At 55.9% G+C, this 12,159-nt stretch overlaps 1 protein-coding gene across 1 annotated transcript in view; it reads right to left on the bottom strand.

Annotated features, from left to right (window-relative positions):
* The window catches only part of IGF2BP1 (insulin like growth factor 2 mRNA binding protein 1), a 58,164-nt gene that overhangs the window by 36,645 nt on the left and 9,360 nt on the right, over window positions 1-12,159 (bottom strand). The window lies entirely within an intron of this gene.

The raw sequence follows: 12,159 nt of genomic DNA, 5'->3' as shown, positions 1-12,159 counted from the left end.
TTCCCACGGGCAGCCCTTCCCACGGGCAGCCCTTCCCACGGGCAGCCCTTCCCACGGGCAGCCCTTCCCACGGGCAGCCCTTCCCACGGGCAGCGGCTCCGGGGCAGCCCCAGCTCGTGGGAGAAGGTGGGAGCTCTGCTGGGTGCTGCTCTGCTGGGTGCTGCTCACCTCACACCAAAGGCAGGAGTCTCCCAGATCCTCAGGATGAGCCGGAACGGACGGATCGACCCGGTGCACAAACTGCCTGTTTGCCCATTGCCAGTGTGGGCAGTTCCTGCACGTGCCGGCGACTCTTTGAGTAAAAGCACCAAAGGGGGAGGAAAGGGGAGGGTGAAGAGCTGGAGGAACGTCCGGGGGGAGGAATTGTGTGTCCCGGGGATGGATCCCGGGGTCACCGTCCTCCTGCTCCGCACTGACGGCGCCGTTTGGGATAACAGCCCTTCGACAGCCCTTCAACGCCCCACTGCCTCCATCCCTCAGCCTGGAAAACCTGCCTGCACACCCAGCGGCCCCGAGTGGATCTCCTGCAGGACCGGGAGGCAAAATGAGACCTTTGGAATCTCCTGGAACTCCATAAACCCTCCCTGGCCCTGGGCTGGGCTCTCTGAGGGGGAAAACCCCCACATCCTACTGCACCCGGAGAACAGGAGGCTGCAACAGTTCCCATTCATGGAGCTGCACACGGACGAGCCCTCGGGTCAGTCCCTCGTTATCCCCGAGCTCTGGGAGCAGCAGGATGTGCTCCATCCAAGGCTTTCCTCGGGTTTCCCTCCAGCCAGCTCTTCAAAGAGCTCCACACACCCCCGGGTTAAACCTCACTGTGGGGAAAGCCAAGAGAGACAGAGTGAAGTGACTTGGAGCAACAGGGAGAACCCAGGAGAGCAGCCAGGGATCCTGCAGATCCCGGGAACTGCAGAGATTCCCCTCCCTCCGGGCTGTGCCTGTTGGTGCCATGTGGATCAAACCCAAGGAGGATGAGGAAGAGCCCCCTTTCCAGAAGGGAGACACCGAGGTGCAACGGGAAGAGACAGCAAAGGAGAGGTTTGTGGGTTCAGGGAATTCCCACTGCTGGTGTCTGACAGCCCTGGAGCAGCTGGAATGTCCCTGAGGCTCCCAGAGCCCTCCCAGCCCTCATCCCTGGAGCTGAGCACCCTCCTCACATCAGGACCAACAAACAGGAACCTCCACGGAAACCCCGATCACCAGGGAGGCAGAACCACCAGGAACACCCCAAATCGGGTCTGGGGGCTCGTTTTGGTTCAGATTTTGATTTTTCAGTCCCTCTGGGAGACATCCAAGCCAGGATTCAGCCCTCGGGATCCCCCTTCCCTCGGCCCTGGGCGCATCCGCAGGGATCGCCCTCCAGAGGGTGGCCGGAGCCTCCCACTTAATTAAGAATCCTCTGGTAATTCCCTGGAGTGGCCTGGCACGGCGGTGGTGGTGGCAGGGACCCAAGAAAGGGGCACCAGCCCGCCAGGAGCAGGAGCCTGGCCGGGATCCAGCGGGAGGCCGGGATCGGCCGCCGGGAGCCGGAGCCGACGGAAAAGCGGCACCGGCACATCCCGAACCCACAGGAGGGTTCCCTTCCCTCTGCTCCAGCCCCATGGGGCATTCCTGGGGTGACACTTCGTGGGGACAGAGCCCACCCTCATCCACCCTCATCCCTGGCTCCGGTGAGGAGCTCCAGGGGAATTCCCATCGCACGTCCCGGCCGAGGCAGGAGCTGCTCTGCCCAGCCTGGAAAGCTGGAGAGAGGAGCTGGATGCCACTGGCAGGGTCAGGATAAAACCTGTGCCTCTCCATCACACCCTGTGGATGTGCCTCAGGGAGCAGGCAGGGGATCCCTGAGGGATTGGGGTTGTTTTCCCTGTGGGATTTGACCCGGAGCATCACCAGCACCGGCATCACAGAGGCAGCTGGAAGGATCAGGGTGGAGGGTTTGGGGTGCTCAGGTCACCCCAACTATTGCCTTTGGAGCTTTCAGCCCCAGACAAAATTCCCTGTGATCCACAGGGAATATCCACCCCCCCTGCACTCCCCACACACGGGGCTCCACAAGGTCCATATTTAGGGAACAACAACAACCCCCAACTGACCCCAGGAGCCCAATCCCTGTGATCCACAGGGAATATCCACCCCCCCTGCACTCCCCACACACGGGGCTCCACAAGGCCCATGTTTAGGGAGCAACAACAACCCCCAACTGATCCCAGGAGCCCAATCCCCGTGGGTGGCTGTCCCAGCAGGTAGCCCTGCAGGTTGCCTTCCTCTTCCCACACCAGCCCCTGTTTTACTGGGATAACTGGATTTTTCTTCAGCCAGGAGCTGATTTAGGGAATGTCTGACAGGGAAAGAATCCCAGGGGGAGCTGCTGCTCCTCTGCCCCCCGTGGCAATGCACTGGGGCGTCAGGAACAGCTCCAGAGCCTCACCCCCCCCAGCACAGCCCGTGGGATGTTGGCTCTGGCATTTCCCATTTATCCAACCCCTCCTGGACCTTCTCCACCCTCTCCACGTTTCAGAGGTGACCAAAGGCACCGAGGTGCTGAGGGACCAAGCAGAGCCAAGCCCTGGGCTCTCCCCAAACTCATCCCCCAACCCAAAACCAGGGACAGGGGGAGGGGGGGACCTTCCCCCACTGAGCATCAAGGATGGCTCTGCAATCACATGCAAATGGGATGCAAATTGGGGGGCTGGAAACACAGAGCATCCCTGATTCAATTAACAGCATTTCATTTATCTAGTTAGGCTTTGATTCAGGAAAAGCACTTAATCCTGTGCTTAATGCCTTGTTGTTGTTGTTTTGTTGTTGTTTTTTAATGTTTCAAACATTTTTAAATGGGAAAAGGCGGTTGCTAAGACACAAACGTTGCCAGGGGGACTCGGAGGAAACTTGTAGCAGGAATTACTTGCTTTTCCCTCATAATTTCATAGGCTTTCCATTTGCTGGTGGGAATATTATCCCTGAACTCCCCTCACTGACAAGGAAACAACGGCACAAGGGAGGAGGTGCCTGCTGGGATGTCACCAGATCCCAGGACGGGATCCCCACTCGGACAGGATCTGCTCTGCCACTTCATCCATGACTTGCCACCTTTTCCTTGCCCTCTGAGCCAACACATCCCTTGGCTTCCCCCCCCTGCCATCACTTTTGTGCTGTTAAACCCCCCAACACACGGAATTCCCAACAAGGTCCTTGCTGGAAACACTCACACAACATCAAGGCAGGAAAAAAACCCCCCACATTCCAAATCCACCAGACGATGCTCGAGCAAGGATCCGAATTCCCTCCTCAAATTACTGAATTCCCTCCTGGTTACCAAAGTTTGAGTCCCACCGAAGTAGAGAGAAATACTTAAATATCTGATTTTTTTTCCCCCTGAATCCAGAGCTCCTGGCTCAGCTCCTCACGAGCTCCAGGCTGAACTTCCAGAGCCTTCGTGGTCTGGAAGAAAAACCTCCATGAGGGAATGGGGAGAAGCTGTGGAAGAGTCTTCCCCTGAGCCTGCAAAGGGCTCGAAAGCAGAGCTCTGAGGTTTGGAGCTGTCTTGTCTCAAGCTTTAACACCTCAAGGACGAGCACCAGGAATATTCAGTTTAAACACACAAGTTAAAAAATGCAGACCTGGCCTTAAATTTTCTGCAGGTCAGGGGCTGAGCCCTAAATTAAGGGCATTTTAAGAGCACTGGATTTTCTGCCTTCTCCTGGCCATGCTCCCCATCACCAGTCCGACCACCTCAGCTCCCACGTCCCTCTGGTACCCCTGTTTTCACCCCTGAAGCTGCTGATTGAGGTAATTTGGGCTAAAAACCGGGCTGTGACATGGGGGGCAGGTCCCAGGGAGCAAGAAAAAAATGAAAAAAAAACACCACCAAAAAGCCCCGAAATATGCTACAGTTGAGAAGGATCCGGGAGGGATGGAACGGGAAAAAAGAGAGGATCATCCCTTTTTTCTTGTCCTGAAAATGGAGCCAGCCCAGGAAACACCAGTTAAACCACGACTTTTCCTTATCTCCCGTAAAGGAAAAGCAAAGGTCTCCCAGAAAATCATCTCCCTGCCTCCAAAACACCTTTTGGCACCAGAGCTCAACGTCACCAGTGCCACGAGCTCTTAAACCCCTGGAAAAGCATCCTGGGTTATTCTGAGCTGCCAAACTCCTTCCTTCCATCCCCAGAGACCTGCTGGAAACACCCCGTGCTCCCATCCCTGGGATTGTCCAAGGACAAACAGGAGGAGCCTTGGAGCAGCCTGGGCTGGTGGAAGGTGTGAGGTGGGACGAGATGAGCTTTGAGGTCCCTCCCGATCCAAACCACCCCGGGAATTCCACGGTATCCCAAAGCTGCCCAAAGAAACAGCTCCACGGCCACGGCACCGGTGGTGGGGGGTCACTGGGGGGGTCTGGAGGGTCCCAGTGCCCCTGTGACAGCAAAGACAGAGCTGCAGGGTGGCTGATGGGAGAGAGGGAGAGAGGGTTGGGCGTGAAAGGAAGGGAAGAGGAGGCTGAGAAAAGAATATGCAAATGTGTGTAATGATGAGATTAAAGCAGCAGCAGCAGCAGAAAGGAGAGCGGGGAAAGGGGCTCATGTCTGGGGAGAAAGGAGCCAGGAGGCCCCTCCTGAGGGCAACAAGCCAACAAAGACTCGGGATTCTTGCAGTTGGAGGGACACAGGAGCGAAGTGGCCACGGGATTTTGGAGAAGCCCCATCCCAGGGGGGCTCAGACAGAGCAGCTCCCCCGGGCTGGGGTGTCCCTGGCAAAGCAGCAGGACGTGACTGATCCTTCCCATCCATCAGCTCAGCAACCAGAACCTGATCAGGGGCTAATCAATCTGGCTAATTGGTTTCTCCCCATTAGCTCGTTCTCAGAACTGCTCTGCACACTGAGCAGCACCTCTGAGCATCATTTCTGAGCATCATTTCTGAGCAGCACCTCTGAGAACTCAGGAGGGTTTGTGCAGGACTCACAAGAAGGACTTGCCCGTGAACATCCCCTGGAAAGCCCTGGGGAACTCAGTGCTGCTTTCAGAGGAGCTGCTGCACCCCAGGGGCAGAGGGAAGGGTCAGGCTGATGCTCAAAGCCAGGAAAATGTTCTGCCTCACATTCCCTCCTTCCTTTAAACTGCTGTGCCCTTTCCATTCCTGGTTTTCCCCACTGATCCCGAGGAGATGGAGCCGGCACGGAGCACACACAACATCCACCCAAAGTGCCAACCCGAGAGAAGCCAACACCTCGGTGCTTCAAATGATTCTCCCAGAAATCTCCCAGGAATCTCCCAGAAATCATCTTCCAGAAATCTCACAGAAATCTCACAGAAATCATCTTCCAGAAATCATCTTCCAGAAATCTCACAGAAACCTCACAGAAACCTCCCAAACAACCTTTCTCCTCCCCTTGCCTAGAGGACGACTCCAGCCACCCCCCAGACCCCTGCTCCTTCCTCAGGGTGAGGGGGACGAGGTGCCACCCCCGAACCCCTCACCCCCTTCTCTCTGCCATGGGGGCACCTCCACCCTCCCCCAGTGCCCAGGGCACGTTTCTAACTGGTTTCCAGCAGCTCTGGTGGCTTTGAGACAAGTCCAGGCTTTGCCAGTGGAGCTTCAGGCAGCTCCCAGAGAGCTGGTGGAGCCCCAGCCCCCGTCAGCACACGCCTTTGGGTGGGTCCTACAGCGCCCTGATCTCCCAATAATTAAACACCACTATCAGGGTGACTGGCAGGTGTCACTCAGAGATATTTCATGTGATTCTGCAGGCAGAAAGTGGGCAGAGACTCCTCTTTATTCTGTATTTCCAGCCCCCTGGGCAGTGGGGTCCCTCACAAACCCCATGGGTTTGGAGCACTCGGAGCAGGGAAATTCAGGGGGAATCGTTAAATCCAAGGGAAGCTGCCAGGATAAAGTCCCCAGACAGCTTCCCACGCACAAGGTGCCAGCACAAGGAACAGGAAACAAAACTGGTTGTGGCTTAGGAGGGTTCTCCTGATGGAGGTCTGTGCTGGGAGGAGGAGGAGGAGGAGGGGGATGCACAAGGACCAGCGGCACCAAGTCTGTTTTGAGCCAGATCAGGTTGAACCAGTGCAGTGATTACAGGCAGACAAACCCTCTGGATCAAAAGCAGACTCATAAAGGGAGAACCCAGAAGTTACAACACTGATTATGCTCCTTCTGAACTTAATTCCAGGGTGGAGACCCTTTTCCCAAAGCTCAAGTTAGAACCCGTGGTGGTGCTGCCAGTCCTCCCCGTGGGGCTGGGGAGGTGGCAGGGTGGGGATCAGACCCCCCAGCAGCTCAGGCTGGGAGCAGGATGCTTGTCCCCATCGCTTCAGGCACCAATCCCAGCCCAGATCCCAGCCAGGATCCCAGATCCCTTTCCATCCCTGGAGTGGGCACAGACTGGCAGCGGGTTTGGTGTCACAGGCGACACCAGCACAGATTTTAAACAGCAAAACCAAGTTCTTCACCAAATCTGGTGGAAGCCAAACTTGTTTTCTCCTTCATTTCCCCTCCAGGAGGAGAAGAGGGCAAAGCAAAACTCTTCCAAGGTGACACAACTGAGCGTTTTCACGGGAAAACGAGAAATTCAAGTTTCTCCCGCTGAGCCCACAAAAATCACCCCTGGGGGGCAGGAGGGAAGATGCCAATGAACCCCCCTTGGACAGCCTGGCCAAGGACACCCACAGCTCCTCCTTCAGCTTCTGCTCAGCTTTGGGAGGGGGTCAAACCCCCTTCACCCCACAGCAGCTGCACCAGCAGCAGAGGAGGTGCAAAGTCCCCAAAAAGCCCCGTTTGTTAGTTTGGGGTCGGGCTTTTCAGCAAAGGGGTCAGGAATGAGAGAAGGAAAAGGCTGAGGCTCGGGTGGGACAGGGAAGGAGTTGCAAAACAGCCAAAATGGGGCTTTTCTACTCCACTGCCAGTGACCAGTGGGGATGAAGCAAAGGCATTTAAAGCCACCACTGCTCTGACCTGGGGAACAGGAAAACCAACCCCAACACACCCCAAATAAACTCAGCTCGGCATTAGGGAAATCCAGCCCAAAGCTGCCCGAATATCCCAATTTTTTTCCATCCTCAGGGAATTCCCCTCAGCCGTGCCCTCCCTCCCTCCCCTGTGCCTTCCCTGGACCCTCCCAGTGCCAAGTTTTCCTGGCACAGACGGAGGGCAGAGAAAGGAGCTCCCGAAGGAGCTCCCGAAGCATCGGAGGAAACCAAACACGAAATTTCCACCAGGCAAACACTCCTGGCTGGGGGTGCACAGGAGTGACACAGGAGTGACACAGGGGAAGCCCTTCAGCCCAGGCAGAGCTTTTAAAGGGTCACGAACACCCTCCCTCCCTCCACAAGTGTCACCCATCAAAGTCGGAGCCCCGAGCGGGAGAGGAGAGGAGGCTGCAGGATGTCAGGGGGACGTGGTGCATTATTGGCTCAGCTGTAACTGAGCACCAAACAAGGACCATATAAAGTTCACATAAAGTTGTATATTTAGGCTGCAGTTCAGCACATGCCTCACTGCAGCAGCCAGGCAGCCCCGCTCGCCCCAGACAGACGGTCCCGGTGCCGCCAGCACATCCTTGGGAATCCTTGGGAATCCTTGGGAATCCCAGCCCGAAAGCACAACATTTATGGGAGATTCTTGGCTCCTCCTGAAATTACACCCCGAACAACCCTGTAAGAACCTGCAGCAGCCACGGGCTCTTCCCCCTCGGAGGGATCAGGGCTCCCTCGCAGTGATTTAGTGCTGCTTTGATCCGGCTGGGAGACGATTTTATCTGCCCAAAAGGAGATCCCAAAACACACCTGAATGTCTTCAGAGTAAACATACACACTCATATATATCTATATATACATATCTATCTATCTATCTATATATACACACACAAAGGACCACCCACTCAGGTGATCGAGTCTGCCTGGCTGTGATCAGTGATGACCACGGAATAATTGGGATGAGACTGACAGTCCTGGAACCACAAAGTTCATCCCAGCCCGTTCCCGTTCCCCAGCCCCTCGCAGGTAAGTGCTGCCCCAGCCTGTGATACCTCAACACGGGTGTTGTTTAACTGCAGGGAGTTCCCTGCACCAACACAGCCAGAAGCTCTGAGCCCACACCTTCGGATCGTGCGGGAGTTGAAGCGAAGCCAGAGCTCTGCAGGTGATGAACTCCAGAGAAAACGTGGAGCCTGAAGGGAGAACGGAGCATTTCGGGCATCACTGAGTGCCCCCCTCACCGACCTGCCCCTCATTCTGCCCCTCACCCACAGCTCCCAACCCTGAGCACTCCAGAAATCCCCAAACAGTCGGACAAACCCGTCACAAGCTCCAAACACGACTCCCGGTGCAGCAAAGGGGAAAAGTGGGGGACGAGTGACTGCCCTGGACCCCCCGGGCTGTGCCCCCCTGGCATCCCCCCCTCCCTGGGGCAGCAGGACCAGCTGAAACCTCCCTGTGTGAGCTGCCAGATCCAAATCTCCAGGACCCAGCAGGAATCCCGACAGTTGGAGTTTTCCAGGAGCGCTCAGCGCGTCGGGAAACGGAGCCTTGGCTTGGGCACCTCGATCCCAGTCGGGAAGAACCGGCTCCAACTGGGGGTGAAAATCTGGCCCTGGGAGCCTCTTTGGTTGGTTTTTTTCGTGCTGCTCCCTTTGATTTGGCTCTGGCTCACAGTTCCCCCGGCTCCTCCGCGCTCCGACCCGGGAAGCTGCTCCCCCAGGATCTCCCTCAGCCTTGGAAAAAATAAAGGGAACCGCGGCGGGACCTTCGTGGTCGGAGTCAAAACTTCCCCCTTTCTGTGCCAGCCCGTCTCCCTGGAATCCCAAGTGCTGTTTACACACGGCCGTGCCCCTGGACCGTGCGGGATGGATCCCACCGTGCCCGTGGAGCTGTGCCAGCTCCGGCGCCGCTCCCGCCCGATGGCAGGTGGAGCGTGTCCGGAGCATCCCAAACCCCACCTGGCGCTGCAGCCCGAAAAACAGCGCGTGGAGCGAGTTCTGCCGGGACACCCACGGGCTGGGGAGTGTTTTCCCAAACTCCCAACGGACCAGACCATTCCAGTAGCCGGGAAAGTGTGAAATTTCAGCCCTGCCCGTGTCAGGGCTCAGAGTGTCGGTTACAATAAAATAAATGACCCATTTCCTGACGGAATTTCGGCTCCTCCGAGACCCACCGAGTTTTCCTCTTTGTTTAGTTTCTCCTATTTTTTTTCCCTCCCCAGGAGGAAGGCTGGGCTCTCCTGCTCACTCCTATTCACTCCCATGCTCTCCTGCTCTCTCCTGCTCGCTCCTCTGCCCCCCTGCTCGCTCCTGTGCCCCCCTGCTCGCTCCTCTGCCCCCCTGCTCGCTCCTCTGCCCCCCTGCTCGCTCCTCTGCCCTCCTGCTCTCTCACACCAGGAGCTGAGAATGCAGGAGGGATGCTCCCACTCCGCTGTTGCTCCCATCCCATCCCCATGGACGTTCCCTGCTCCCTCCCCACTGAGCTCCCAGCTCCTGACCCCTCATCTCCCAGCAAAGTGTCTCCCTGCCCCGCAGGTTTTATGGGTTTCCTTAGGGAAGGTCCCAAGCAGGGGCTGTAAAGGCAGCTGGAGCCAGACTGGACTCAGCCCAGGGATGAGGAAGGGTTTCCCAAAACCACTTCCCAACGCACACAGACCACCCGGGTACCCCAAAGCTGCCCCTTGGAACAGGAACCAGCACCCAAAACACAGCTTGGCTCACTCCAGAGGCTGCCAAAACAAAGCCAAACCCCAAAGGAAGGGGACATGGGACAGGCACTGTTCCCTGTGGGATGGGGACATGGGACAGGCACTGCTCCCTGTGGGATGGGGACACGGGACAGGCACTTCTCCCTGTGGGAAGGGCTGGCAGGATCCAGCAATGGGCTGCAGGACCCCAACCCTCCCAAGACCCTTCCCAGAAAGCCCCATCCACTGCCCAGAGGAGAAAACCAAGTGGGTTCCAGTGAAACCTCCATTTTCCTGTTAAACCTCCAGACAAACCCACGGGGATTTTCCAGCCCCTTCTGGAGCAGCTCCAACTCTGGATGTGAACCAGTGTGGGACTGGTTCCCACCCCACTCCAGTGGGTCATTCCATCAAAACCAGGGAACACACACCGGGTTTAAGGAAACCAGCTTAAAACAACATCTCCAGTTCCCTTTCCCAGAACTTCCCAGGGAAGAGGGAAAGAAACCTCCTGCTCTGCCCCCGACACCTGCCCTGGGCTGGGCAGGGACCTCCCGAGGTCACCCCGGCCAACCCCAGAGCTCCCCCAGCCCCTTCCCACCCCAGGGACACAGATCTGGGAGAACATCTCCGGCTCCACCGGGAAACACGCAGGGAAGAGGAGACGGACGGAGCCACGGACGGAGCCACGGATGGACACACGGACACCCCCCAGAGCTGCCACAGAGACAAGGAAAACCTCCCAGCCAAGCCCCCTGCAGCCCCCCAGGCTCCAAAACCTCCGGGATAAACTGGGGGCAAACCCCAGCAAAGGTTTCTGAGCTGAATTCCCTGAAGGATCCACCTGGGAACGAGCCGAGGGGCTGGGAGGGCGCTGGGATAACGTTCCCAGGGGACTGGGCTTCTCCTGTCCTAAAATACAGCTTTCCCTCTGGAAAGAAACCTTCCTGGAGAGCAGATTGCTCCCCAGATCCTCCCTGTGCCTGTCCCTGGAGCACCCAAAGCCACCCCGGGGGGCAGCAGGATGGGGCAGAACCCCCCTCCCCTCTCTGGGGCTTTTCCTCCCATCCCACCCGTTTTCCCAGATTTTTTGAACTTGGCTGGGAATTGTGTTCCCCCTCCTGCAGCTCCTCAGTGCTGAGCCCTCCCGGGTCCTTTCCACGTCTCCAAGAGGGCAGGATGAGAATTCCCAGGTGCACAAGGACTCAGGGAAGGGAGAAGGGGCAGACCTTGGAACTCCTTCTCCTCCCAGTCCCTTCCCAACACCCTCCAGTTTTTTGGGATCTGTCTCCCAGCTGGGAACCCACAAACCCCCCCACGCCAGCACTGCCCAGGAGTGGGTGGTTTAGGAGCACACTCCTCATCTGAGTTTCTAAATCCCAGAGGATTTGCACCCAAAAGCTCCCCTTGGGTGCAAAAAAAAAAAAATCAACCAAAAAAAACCCCAAACCAGAAAAGTCTCCGTAAACATCTTTAAAAGGCTTTTTTTTCCCCAACAGAACCCTGCAATCTCCAGGTTCCAGCTCCTGGACTCTTTGTTTTCTCCGACTCCCCTGCTCAGTTTTTGGGAAGGGTTTCCCCCCACCTTGGGCTTTAAGGTAAAATCTGCCAAATTCTGCCATTTCTCCCCATAAAAACCCTTCTATAAAACCAGTGGCACCGTTAAAAGAAAGAGAAATAAAACCCCATTTTCTGCTGCATCAGAGGCACCTTCTGTCCCCAAATCCAGCAATCCCAGGGGGCAGCAGAAAGGTGGGAACTGGTGACCCCAGCAGGGAAAAAGAGCTGGAAAAGGAGCTGCAAACCCCTCGTCCAACCTTGGCCTGAACTCTCCCCCCCAAAAAAACAATAAAAACCCTCCCAAAAACTCTGGAAAACATTAACAGAGCTGGGGGTTTGAGCTGGAGGGGGCAGAAATCTCCTTTTTATTTTATTTTTATTTTTTTTTATTTAAATTCTGGCAGGTCTCAATTTTCAAAGGGAGAACTTTAACCCCAACTCCCCCCAGGTCTCTGTTTGCTTTTTTTTTAACCTAAAAAGGCAAATATCGGAACAAATTCAACTGGGGGAGCGGGTCCAGTCCTTGCAGCTGCCACTGAGGTTCGATAAATTAAATTATTTATCCTTTTCTGCCTTTAAAAATCAAATTCCTCCTCCTTTGGCTTCAAAACTACAAAGTTTTTGGCGAAATTTGGCTCTTTTTCTACCTATTTGCCATCTTTCCCACATGGAAAAAAGGGAAATAAAGGCATTTTTCTCACTTCAGGCTGTACAGGGATAAATTTATTCTTTCTCCCAGAGATCCTAAAATCGATTTAATTATCTCAGGTTTAAACTCTGTGGATGAAATTTGCTGACAAATTACCAATGACTAATTGAATGACTTTTTTTTCTTCCCCCCCCCCCCTCTACTTTTTTAACAGGAAATCATCAAAACCTACGGAATTCCAAAGGATTCCAGTTCTCAGAGGGGTAAAACCAGGAGCAGCTC

The sequence above is a fragment of the Manacus vitellinus genome, unplaced genomic scaffold (assembly GCF_001715985.3).
Source record: "Manacus vitellinus isolate BGI_N305 unplaced genomic scaffold, ASM171598v3 scaffold_102_pilon, whole genome shotgun sequence".
NCBI lineage: Eukaryota > Metazoa > Chordata > Aves > Passeriformes > Pipridae > Manacus > Manacus vitellinus.
This window is presented reverse-complemented; position numbering and strand designations above follow the sequence as displayed.